The sequence below is a fragment of the Gossypium hirsutum genome, chromosome D12, assembly GCF_007990345.1.
Source record: "Gossypium hirsutum isolate 1008001.06 chromosome D12, Gossypium_hirsutum_v2.1, whole genome shotgun sequence".
Lineage (NCBI taxonomy): Eukaryota > Viridiplantae > Streptophyta > Magnoliopsida > Malvales > Malvaceae > Gossypium > Gossypium hirsutum.
In genome coordinates, this window is record NC_053448.1 from 1,601,111 (window position 1) to 1,614,152 (window position 13,042).

Here is a 13,042-nt window from a genome sequence, read left to right on the forward strand (position 1 = left end):
TGAGGCTTAGAGTTCGTACTTAACCTCCTTGCCAAGTATTCATTATTTCTCCGTACTACAGGGTTGACGCTTCTGTCCATGTCCCTTAAGAAGTAAGTTTTTCAACGTATGCAAAGGCAGCCGCTTTGTATGTTTTGGGAAGGTTACACAGTCGGTTCGTTAGCTTACTGCGTCAGAGGTTGGTGAGCCTAAGAGACAAAATGGCGTGGGATTCGCCATTGAGAAGCGTTGATCTAGCATAAGACGATCCCATAGAAACGATGGGTGGCTAGAGTCAGGTTCCACTAAATCATAAGTCTAAATCCTTGGAGCTGGTGGTCGTAGGCATCCTCTTCCACTATAACTGGCTTATTCGGTTTGGGAAGGATCATCTAAAAGCCGATGATTGAACCCAAGGCGAAACGAGACAACTGGAGGCTGGAATCTCCCATAATAATTTCCTTTCTCTCAACTCTATTTTTAATTTCTCAAATTTTCGATTCAATATTCTTAATTCTGTTTTTATTTTATTTTTCATTTCCAGATCCAAACCTTTAATTCTGTTATTTTTATTTTTTTCAGGAATGCAGATTTTCTTGAGCAAGATTCTGCCGGAATTTTAAGGAACAAGATATATTGCAAATCCAGTCCCTGAGAATTTGACCCTACTTCCCTTTTACTATTCTCTTTCATTATTTATTAGGGATAGGATATTTTTGGTGCTTTTAACGACCGCATCAGGGACACCTCAAACAAAGTTTGTCAAGTTGCTCTGCAATTTTCTGATTTTTGGGTTTCAACAATTTTCATTGACTCTTAGCCTTAGGTTTTTGTTTGCTTTTGTTTTTATAGTTCTCGTACGCATTTTAACACTTTATTGTTTCTTGTGTTAGCAAGTTTAATTACGTTGCACATTCATTCCTTTGTGCAACACGATTATTTTGTGTCTAGCTGATTTTGGACTCCTAATTCCAATAGGTTTGCTTTGCTTGTTCGATTCTCACACATTCTGATTGGTTGACATAAACACTTTTAATAGACTCATAAGATTAATTTTTACTTCATTGAGAGTTTGAATTTATTTATGATTGTATAACAGTGAGGTTTGCTTAATTTTTCTTTTTGAGTGTTGTGTTCTTTTCAAGCTTTCACAATGACTCTTGATACTCATAATTGTAAAAGGAGTGATAATCTGACTAAAAAGCCATCGGTTACCATAGACAACCTTGTTGGTTTCGTGATGATGTTGAAATAAGGCCTCTCTAAGGTCAATGATAAATTTAAAATGTTCGTAAAGTTACAAAAAGATCAAGAGACTCGAGATGCTAGAGAGGCTCAAAAGGACATTGTTCTGCAAATGATCAGCAACACCTTGGCTCGTTTGAGTGTCCAAATAGAATGTCAAAATAATGCTTGGGATAGTAAGAATGTTCTCATATATATTGTTAAATGTTGTTTGTGGGTAGCAAATGTCAAAGAAGTCTCGAATGTCCAATTCAATACCCGCCCATAGAAGAAATTTACTATCACTTTGTACCTATTTTTGAATCCCCTGATAAAGATATTTGTGATGATGAACTTACTAACCGTGAAGATAGTAACAGTGAAAAAAGTTCACAAGAACCTATGAACTTAGAGGAACTCGAATTGTCATGTTCTCCTAGAGAATTGTATCATGAGGCGTTACATATTAATAATTTTTGAGAAAGGGATATGAGAAGTAACGAAACATCATGTGAAAAGACTGAGATAAAAGATACCTTAAATGATAAAAGTCTACTTGATGGTCCAATTTTGGTGAGTGAAAATAAATATGAGGTAAAATTGAAGAGTTATCAAGTGAGAAAAGAAAAGGAAAATAAAGAAAATCCTCATAGAAAAGTGAGGAATGATTATGTTTTAACTGTAAAATAGAATTTCGGTAATGGTAATATATCACAAAGAAAATAAAGAAAAATAGAACACACAGATTTTACTTGGAAACCCTTTCAAGAAAAAACCACGGGTAGAGGAGAAGAAAATTTACTATGTCGAATTCGAATGATTACAAGGAGTATAGACTATGCCTACTTATAGGTTTAGAAAACCTTATTCTAATAAACATCTAATAGAAGTAATGCAATAAGGTTGAAACACCTTATTCAAGTCAATATTAAATAGAGGAAGTAAACTTCTACACGGATTCGTCTTCTGCAACCTGTGTCGTACCTTTAAAGATGACTTTTTACATAAAACCCTCAACCTTTTTTTTATTATTATGTGAAATTATTAACTTGTCTTTCAAAATTTTTATGGATGACCATGCATATTCAAAAAAAGTAAGAGGTGATATTTTACTTGAACTTTCATGTGCCTAACAATTTTTTTTGTTTAGTGTTGATGGTTTGTCTTTGAAGGAGAAGTATTTGATCCATGTTGATCTGGGGATCACAATCATATCTTTGATCCCGAAGATAACTTTTGTTCACAATTTCTAAAGGGGTGCTTAGGTGAGTATTTGTTAAATTCATTACTATTAAGCCTAATCATGTTTCTTTTTATGCAGCTAAAGATTTAAGGACAAATCTTCTTGAGGAATGGGGAATAATGCAAGTTTCAAGGCCCATAGATATGATAGGCTCTTTTTACCTCATGGCCTAATAACAAGTTCAAAAGTAAAACAAATCAAGGACAGATTGAACAGAACTTACAAAAACTTTGTTACAAAGCCTTAGAATCACATACGATGAGAAAATAAAATTAAGATTCACTTTCTTGTTTTCAAGAAATCGAATCTTTGTTCAATTTTTCCATTTCAAGTTATTTTAAGTATCAAGAAAATCAATATTTTAAATCATGAAATTCTTGGCCCAAGAAATGGAATCTTGAAGACGGTGTGTGATGGATTACATCTACGAGCTTAAACGAGCCAATTTCAAGAGCGAACTACAGTTTTAGGCTATGAGTCATAAGCAAGAATGGTCAAAGTAGAGTCATGCCTCGGTTAGGAAAGTCAGCTTACTTTTCTCTTTTCCACACTATCTATATACGTAATTAATTCCTACTTATATTACTATTAAAGTATCCTAATGACGTTAGGACACATAAAGCCAGTAAATTAAGCCTTTGCCATTAAAGGAATTTCATATTTTGTTCTCCTAAATTTACTATCAATTGTTCTATCATCAAATTCTTAAGAGCCCAACACTTACAACTTAAGAACCATCTCCAAACAAGGTTAAGGGAATAGCAAAGCTTGTCTAAGCTTTCAAGCAAATTGGTGAGTGTTTAGGGATCGCCACTTGTATGTGTGAACTATAATGTTAATCAGGAACTTTAGGTTTTGACCTAAGTTATGAGAGTAAGTCTTTCCTATTACTTTGTTTATGGAAGTATTTAAATATGTGTTTTCATGACTAGTTACATCTGAACTCTATATGGTGAGCTCTATATGATTATGTGTTTTGCGAACTTTATGCTAAGTAAATGTTTTAATATGACCTTCTTAACTTTTTGGATATAATGGCATGTCATAAGATTGTGAGTACTCACCTATAAGTTTTATGTTTTGGGTGTTGAAGCCCTGGAGCAGACTAGAGAGATAAGGGAACATCGAGCTGAGCTCCATTCATTGGGACATATTGGTGTTCTAGAGACTTTTTAGCTTTATGCTACACTTATGAGACATGTTAAGGACTCATAGAGTCATATTGAAGCATTATAAGGAGACTCGATTATCCAACATGAATGAACAAGTGAATAAAATTAAATGGATTTATTTAAAAAACTTGAATGATGCATAGTTAATAAATAAAATTCATACTCTTAACATAATTTACACAATATTGCATGCCTTATACGAACGTGTGCGTATCATTTGGTATCATTTTCTTAGGTGTTTTGGGTGTTATCTGTGCTTTTTTAAAATTGATTTCCAGCAAAACAGCCTCAAAGCAGTTTTTTACCCAGAAATTTTTTAGAAAAAATATTTTTCAATAGGTAAACATTTTCCAAACGATCTAAAATTTTACATTCTGATTCTTGACACTCTCTTAGAATATTAAAAAATATTTCTCACAAAAAAAAGTGATCAAAAAGGGAAAAAAGAGAGCATAAAATACGAAAAAGAAATAAAAATTTTAAAAAATATTTTGTGGGCTTAATTTCATGCCAAAACTTTTCAAATCAAATTAAATTATTTTAGGAGGCTCTAGTTTAAATTCCGTAATTTTTGGAAATTAGGAACACCTTAAACGAGTTTGTCAAGTTGCCCGCAATTTTCTAATTTTTAGGTTTTAGCGATTTTCATTGACTCTTAGCCTTAGTTTTTCATTTGCTTTTGCTTTTTATAGTTCATTTACGCATTAGAACACTTTATTGTTAAACTAAAATTGAAAAAATTGATAAAACAATGATTTTTAGAGTTTAAATTTAACTAAAATTTAAAGGTTGAAAGTTAAACTCGTAAAAAAAATTAAAGTACAAAAAAATAATTTATTTTAAAAAGGACTAACTTTAAAATGATGATACATCCCCCAAAATAAAATTAAATGGATTTATTTATAAAAAAAACTTGAATAATACATTATTGTAATTCATTGTTAATATATAAAATTTATACTCGTAACATAATTTACACAATATTGCACGACTTATATGAACGTGTACGTATCATTTGGTATTAGTTTCTTAGGTGCTTTGGGTATTCTTTGTGTTTTTTTTTTAAAACTGATTTCCAATAAATCAGTCTCAAAGTAGTTTTTTACCTATAAGTTTTTTAGAAAAAATATTTTTTAGCCAAGGAGTCTAGAGAACAGGAAATTTCCTAAGAGTGTTATGAACAGGTACTCGTCAGTAAGATTGGTGAACAGGGGTTCACTAGAGGAAATGACAAGCATGTAAATGCCAGTAGATTGGCGAGCGGGTGTACGATTAGCAAGTTCGGCGAGCTAAAGTACACAGTGAGCTTAACGAGTAAGAGTTTGCCAGAAGACTTGGTGAACTGAAGTATGCCAAATAATTTAGTGAACTTAGATCTCCAGTAGGCTTGGCGAAGCAAGGATCGCCAATGGGCCAACGAACTATAGTTCTGGGCTATGAATCATAGGTAAGAATGGTCAAAGTAGAGTCATGCCTTGCTTAGAAAAGTTAGCTTACTTTTCTCTTTGCAACACTATCCATATACGTAATTAATTCCTATTTCTATTACGATTAGAGTATCCTAAGGACGTTACTTAGAGCCTATAAATTAAGTCATTATCGTCAAAGGACTTTCATATTATGTTCTCCTAAATTTACTACCGATTGTTCTATCGTCAAAGTCCTAAGAGCCCAGCACTTAGAAATCAAGAACCATCTTCAAACAAGGTTAAGGGAATAGCAAAGCTTGTCTAAGCTTTCAAGCAAATTGGTGAGTGTTCAGGGATCATCACTTGTACGTGTGAACCATAATTTTAATTAGGAGCTTTAGGTTTTGACCTATGTTCCGAGAGTAATTCTTTTCTATTACTTTCTTTTATGAAAGTATTTAAATATATGTTTTCATTAACAGTTACATACGAGCTCTATATGATTATGTGTTTTGCGAACTCTATGCTAAGTAAATGTTTTAAAATAACCTTTTGAACATGTTGGATATAATGGCATGCCATAGGATTGTGAGTACTACTCACCTATATGTTTTATGTTTTCGGCGTTGAGGCCTTGGAATAGGCTGGAGAGATAAGGGAATGTCGAGCTGAGCTCCATTCATTAGGACATGTTGGTGTGTTGGAGAGTGTTTAGCCTTGTGCTACACTTATGAGACATGTTAAGGACTCATAGATTCATTTTGAGACGTTATAAGGAGATCCAATTATCCAACAGGAATAAACAAGTGAATAAGAATGTGATTTCCAAGATACTATGCTTTTACTAAGCTATATGTCTGTAAGTAATTGCGAACTAGGCTTAGCACAAGTATGGCGAATCCTGGTTCACAGCTCAGTAAAATTGGCTAAGTTTCTACTTAACTTATGTTTTGTGTTTACCACGTGGTTATTATTTCTTCTTGTATGTTCATTGGGTTCGCAAGAACTCACACACTCTTTCCTAAACACCGCAAGTAAGTAGATCGCGAGGTGAGCAGCTGTGAGACGAATGATCCAAGTGAAGCATACATGTTGGAAGGGTAGAGCAAGCGAACCTTGGACAATAAAGGCAATATGGGATCATCTGTTTGGGTTTAGAAATATATATCTAATGACCTCGCCAAGTGATTAGAATATAGCAAATTACTTTATGTTTCACTGTGTTTTGTTTAAAGTTAAAATAATCGTTAATGTTTAACGAAAACATCTTATATTTAAATATTTTATTATATACGAAGTTTTCTTTGATGTTCTCATAATTCTCTTGCCACTATAACTTTCTCTCATGCATTTGTTTGCGAACCCTTGTTACCTTAAGTAGCAGCATGTACGAACCATTTTGACTATCTTATTAAAGTTTGCCAAATTATTATTACAGTTGTTGGTGACAAAGTACGAACCCCAAATGTGGCAGACTACATCTAGCGAACCCTTAAGCATATTACGACAATATTTCTTAGAAAATGGCTCTACGATCCAAGTTTCTAGGATCTAAGTACTTAAGGGGAATTCATGTAGTAGCCCAATTTTGGGTCTAGTCAGAACAGTGGTTTTGGGACCACAAATTCGACGATGAAAAATGTAATGGCCTGAATTTTCAGAGGTGTCGGAACGGTGATTCGAGATCACTAAATTCGAAAAATGGGTAGAAAATATTATTAATTTAGTAAGTATAAGTCAAATATGAAGTTAGGAAAATTTTTGAAATAGTGAATAGTGCACTAGAAATAAATATTAAAATAATTAGAATCGAAATGAGGTATCAAGACCTCGGGGATTTTAAACCGAGCCATAAATATTTCTATAAATATTTATGGAGTGTTAAAAAGTTAGTATTAAAGTTTCATTAAGAAATTTTAAAGTTCCGATAATTAATTGAACAAAAAGGACTAAATTGTAACAAATGCAAAATTTTGGAAAATGATTAAATAGCTTAAATGATAAAAGGAAAAGGGCTTAAAAGAAAAATAGACCCAAGGTCTATTTGGGCTGGACGGCAAAGGCATGAAATCAGCAAGAAAGTAAGAAGAATTAAGGGCAAAATTGGAATATTACAATATTTGCTTAATAAAGTTAGGACCAAAGTGGAATTATTTAGATTTATCTTTATTTTTCTGCATTCTCATCACCATTTAAGGGTTTTCTTAAGCTGGTTCTTCATATTTTTACTGCAGGTAAGTGCAATTCTTGATTATTTCTTGAAATTTTTATGTTTTTGTGACTTTTACAACTGGGCCCACTTGTTGTATTCATTAGTTTTTGATTATATGAAAGTAGTTGAAAGTTTCTATGAATACATACTGGAAGTCTATGATGATTTAGCATGGAATTAGAGCTTTAAATTGTTCATATGCTGATTTGATTGAAAGAATTGGATAGAAAGTGAATGTTTGGGACCTAATAGTAAAAGAATTTGAAGTTAAGGTTTTATGTGGAAATTTTGAATTTCAATAGTTGTGAAATAATTTATAATGTCTAGGTAAAGTACTAATTTAAAAAATTTAGCTTAATTGAGGGGTTAATTGAGCAAGGACTGAATTGTATGAACTATGAAATTTGGGGCAAAATGGAAATCAACATTTTACACTAAAACAGTTTTGAACAGCAGCAGTGGTTCAACTTTGAAAAATCACCAACAATTGTGAGAATTGAATTAGAGAGTGAATAAAATATTAAATTAAAGCTTATTGAGTCTAGTTTCTCATAGAAGAAACAATGTAAGGAATGGAATTGTAAATTATGAGATATAATAAATTTTGTAAGACAAAGTCAGAATGATTTCGGGTTCCCCTGTTTTGACTTTGGAAAATCATTAAAAATTGTAAAAAAAATATTATGAGTTATAATTTATACGGTTATAATCCTCAATGAGTATATTTTTAGAAGAAACAAACAGAAACATCATCCGAATTCCGTACAATGAGATAATTAATTTTTAGTGAAGAGTGGTTAGAACTATCAGACAGTGGAACAGGTGAAACTTTAAAAAATAAAATGTACTATTTAGCTGAACCAAAAATTCTAAAAATTTTATGGCAAGAAGATATGTGAGTCTAGTTTCAGGAAAAATTAACGGATCTTAATTTGGAGCTTTGTAGCTCCGGATAAAAATAATCTAGTGACTCTGACTCGGATAAATAGCATTGAATATACATGTGAGGGAATAGTGAAATTATAATTAATGTTGTTTAAGTGTGTTATACACATTAAGGATGTAGAATGAAGAGGAGGAGAAGGAAAATTGGAAAATATATGAATGATTTGTGTATAATTGGTCATATGCTTGATTATAATTGATAAACGATAAAATAGAAATGATGCGTATATTTGTGCATTATTGGACATGGTCTAAGCTCATGTGTGAAAATAAAGTTTCATAGTATGTGTGAATAGTATATTTGGTATATGATTGGACATGAAGTAATGTCATGAACGATTTATGAATTAACACATGTTGGTAAGTGTGGTACATTAATAAATGTTGTGATCATCCATGCTTATAATGCTTATGCTCTATGTGTATTTGGCTATCATATTTGGTATACATGCTTAGGCTTTGGCTAAGTTGTGGCTGAATTATGCCACGTTCAACCTAAAAGTTATGCATTGAAATAATAAGAGCCTGAATGGAAATATGCTTGCGATATGCATAGGCAACGGGTGTGGAAAGGTAATGAAATAGTAAGTTCATATGGCTGAAATTTAATGATTAAATGTTAAATTTATGAATTATATAATGCATGATGAGATATATTTATCGTTGAAATGAGAATAAAATAGAAATGTAAAAATTGAATAAATAATCAAATTGAGCGAAACGCCGGATTTGAGTACTTCTGATCAGTGACAAGTGACAAAGTGATAAGTGGTAGCTTTAGCTACACTTATCTGATCAAGTGACAAAGTGATAAGTGGTAGCTTTAGCTACAGTTATCTGATCAAGTGACAAAGTGATAAGTGGTAGCTTTAGCTACACTTATCTGATCAAGTGACAAAGTGATAAGTGGTAGCCTTAGCTACACTTATCTGATCAGGGACAAGTGATAAGTGATCACATATAAGACCATGTTATACTATGGCAAAGTGAAAGTGAAGTACTTAATTTTTCGTAACCGTTCCCTAATTTGATTAAGGATGGTAAGTGACAAATGGGCCCAAAAGAATTAAAGCAAATGGATAAGTGGTTGTGTATTTATACCAGGATGATGTTGTTATTTAAGCTAAAGTGATATTGTCATTGCAAAATTTAGAATTTCATAAATGTGTTAATGAATGGTATAATCGATAAACGTTGAATTAAAAGGTAAATACGTATTAGTGTTAAACTTAGTGACATTGAATTGTACGTGAATTAAATGGAAATTGCTAGTGTTATGATTTAAATTATGAGCACGAGAAATTACGAATTGAATGAAATGGAAACGAAGCATTGAATTGCATGAGTATGTAACGGGTCTCGTAGGCCCTATTTATTATGATTATAATATTTTGAGGATATATTGTGAAGAGTTATAAAAGCATGTTAATAATTTTGAAAGTTTTAATTTAGATAAAATTTTATAACTCGGTTAAATACGTTTACAAGTGTATGTGTTCTAGTAATGTGTCGTACTCTATTCTAGTGTCGGATACGGGTAAGGGGTGGTACATTTAGTGGTATCAGAGCTACGGTTTAGTCGATTCTCGGACTAACGTAGCGTATGTGAGTCTAGCTATATATGACGTATTACTACTCGTGATAGTGTGATATCCGGTAATGCCTTATTACTTCCAATCGAGTTGTTTTAAAAAAAATTATATTGATGTGATTGAAATGTGTTTATGATTAAACGAAACTTAGAAAAGTATGAATAAAAGTTTATGATAAGTATGTGTTAATGTACGAAATGAGATAACCATAAGTTGAGATGAGAAATGTGGAAACATAGAATAAAATGAAAGTTTATATGGTGATAAGCCCATCCGTGTTTGCTTGGCATGCATATGATATTATGTCCTCAACATATTTGATTAAGTAAATATGGTAAGCAAATATACACAAATAGATGGAATGCGTGTATATATACAGTTTCTTGAATAAATGTAATCAGTATATTTATTTGATAGAATCTTATGTTTAATTATTAAATTAGAAATAATATGATGTTTTGTTTATGTCTTTATTATTGAACTATAAATATTATAATAGCATAAAAATTGAATTGGAAGATCAAATTGAGTAGAATGCAGGAATGAGCACTTTCGTTCAGTGATATGTGATGAATTGACGGAAAATACCATGGTTTGACCATGCAACATGTGAAAATGTGATTATGTGATCTTCGTGTAAGACCATAGCTGGGCTATGGCATCGATAAGTGATATGTGATTTTGTGTAAAACCATAGCTGGGTTATGGCATCTGTATGTGATATGTGATTACATGTAAGACCATAGTTGGACTATGGCAATGTGAAAACGAAGTACTCAATTCCGTAAGGCGTTCTGTAATTTGACAAATTTTGGTAAGTGTTAAGCAAATTTTATGTGATAAAACATATTGAACAGTGAAATTGAGCTCAATTATGTGATCTCACCATTCAGAGATTATGTTTGTCAGGTTATGTTAATAAAATATGTGTATGTGAATTTAAGTGACAAAAATTAAACAGATAATGATATTGAGCTCATTTACATGAATCTGTCATTTGAAATTGTGATTGACAAGAAGAAATAGTGATTTGCATACTTATGTACGGTTATATATGTTATATATGTTTATCTGAAATATAAGAAAATGATGATTATTGATATGGCTATAAAATGAACAAATGGTGAAGTTAAAAGATCAAATGGGTGAGAATGTTAGCTAACTATGATGTTAGACGAAAGTCTTGTTGGTCTAGTTGGTTTATGACCGGTTATTTTTCTGTTTTGCATGCATATTTAGAAAGTGTATTATTTTGTTACGATGAAATTCCAGAGCTAAAATGTGGTGATTCTAGTGATTTGCATGCTAAAAGAATATTGAAAGATTGTGTGTTTGAGTTGTATGTATTTAAGCATGTGTATTCACGAGTATGAAGATGGATAGTCGAAATGAAAAAAAATTCATATGTCAGAAAGTATGATATAGAGATATATTTATAAAAAAAGAAGAAGAGAGGTATACGAGATTAAATTGATAAGTGATTCTGGAAAGTTAGTGAAAGTGTTTCATAAGAGTTGGAAGTAACTTCTTCTGATAAGATTTTCGGGGACGAAAATCCCTAAAGGGGGAGAGTTGTAGTAGCCCGAATTTGGATCTAGTCAGAACAGTAGTTTTGGGACCACAAATTCGACGAGGAAAAATGTAATGGCCTGAATTTTCAAAGGTGTTGGAACGGTGATTCGAGATCACTAAATTCGACAAGTGGGTAGAAAATATTATTAATTTAGTAAGTATAAGTTAAATATGAAGTTAGGAAAATTTTTGAAATAGTGAATAGTGCATTAGAAATAAATTATTAAAATAATTAAAATCAAAATGAGGTATCAAGACCTCGGGGATTTTAAACCGAGCCATAAATATTTCTATAAATATTTATGGAGTGTTAAAAGGTTAGTATTAAAGTTTCGTTAAGAAATTTTAAAGTTCTAATAATTAATTGAACAAAAAGGACTAAATTGTAACAAATGCAAAATTTTGGAAAATGATTAAATAGCTTAAATGATAAAAGTAAGAGGGCTTAAAAGGAAATAGACCCAAGGACTATTTGGGCTGGACGGCAAAGGCATGAAATCAGCAAGAAAGTAAGAAGAATTAAGGGCAAAATTGGAATATTGCAAAATTTGTTTAATAAAGTTAGGACCAAAGTGGAATTATCTAGATTTCTCTTTATTTTTCTGCATTCTCATCACCATTTAAGGGTTTTCCTAAGCTGGTTCTTCATATTTTTACTGCAGGTAAGTGCAATTCTTGATTATTTCTTGAAATTTTTATGTTTTTGTGACTTTTACAACTGGGCCCACTTGTTGTATTCATTAGTTTTTGATTATATGAAAGTAGCTGAAAGTTGCTATGAATACATACTGGAAGTATATGATGATTTAGCATGGAATTAGAGCTTTAAATTGTTCATATGCTTATTTGATTGAAAGAATTGAATAGAAAGTGAATGTTTGGGACCTAATAGTAAAAGAATTTGAAGTTAAGGTTTTATGTGGAAATTCTGAATTTCAATAGTTGTGAAATAATTTATAATGTCTAGGTAAAGTACTAATTTAGAAAATTTAGCTTAATTGAGGGGTTAATTGAGCAAGGACTGAATTGCATGAACTGTGAAATTTGGGCAAAATGGAAATCAACTGATAAGGGGTTGCACGCGGACCAAGATCGAGTTGTCAAGTCATGAAAAACTCCTACGAAGCTCTAGACGATCAGATCTGAAAACAAAACAGAGAATTAAAAATTAGATCCAATCAGATCCGAAAACAAAATTCCCAAATCAATTAATTGACAGCAAGAATTAAAATGCCTCAAGAGATGCAAATTCCTGGAAGCCAAGAACCCGATTTGAGTTTAGAGAGAATTCCCAAACTGCAGAACCTATCAGCACCAAGAGAAAACAAATTAAAATTCAGATAAAAAATAATCAGATTAAATAGAATGCTAGGGTTTGGGGGGACAAGAGAAAAGAAAAATTGATGAATCAAAAACAATTTTTGATGCTCAAGAAGGTTGCAATTCTGCCCAAATCGAACCAGCAAACTAATTTCCCTAAATTCCAGCAATCGAGTTTTCGAACAGAATGGAGAGGAAGTAACGACAAGATCTATGGAAATTATGGATTTTGATGGATCTTTGCTGCCAAGAAAGAGGGCCGACCAATTCTTTAATGTTGAAGAGGGCTGGAAACACAACAAGAAGATTTAAGAAGTTAATATAAGAAATCGGCACAAAACAGAATTTAAAAAGAAAAATTGAACAGCAAGTAA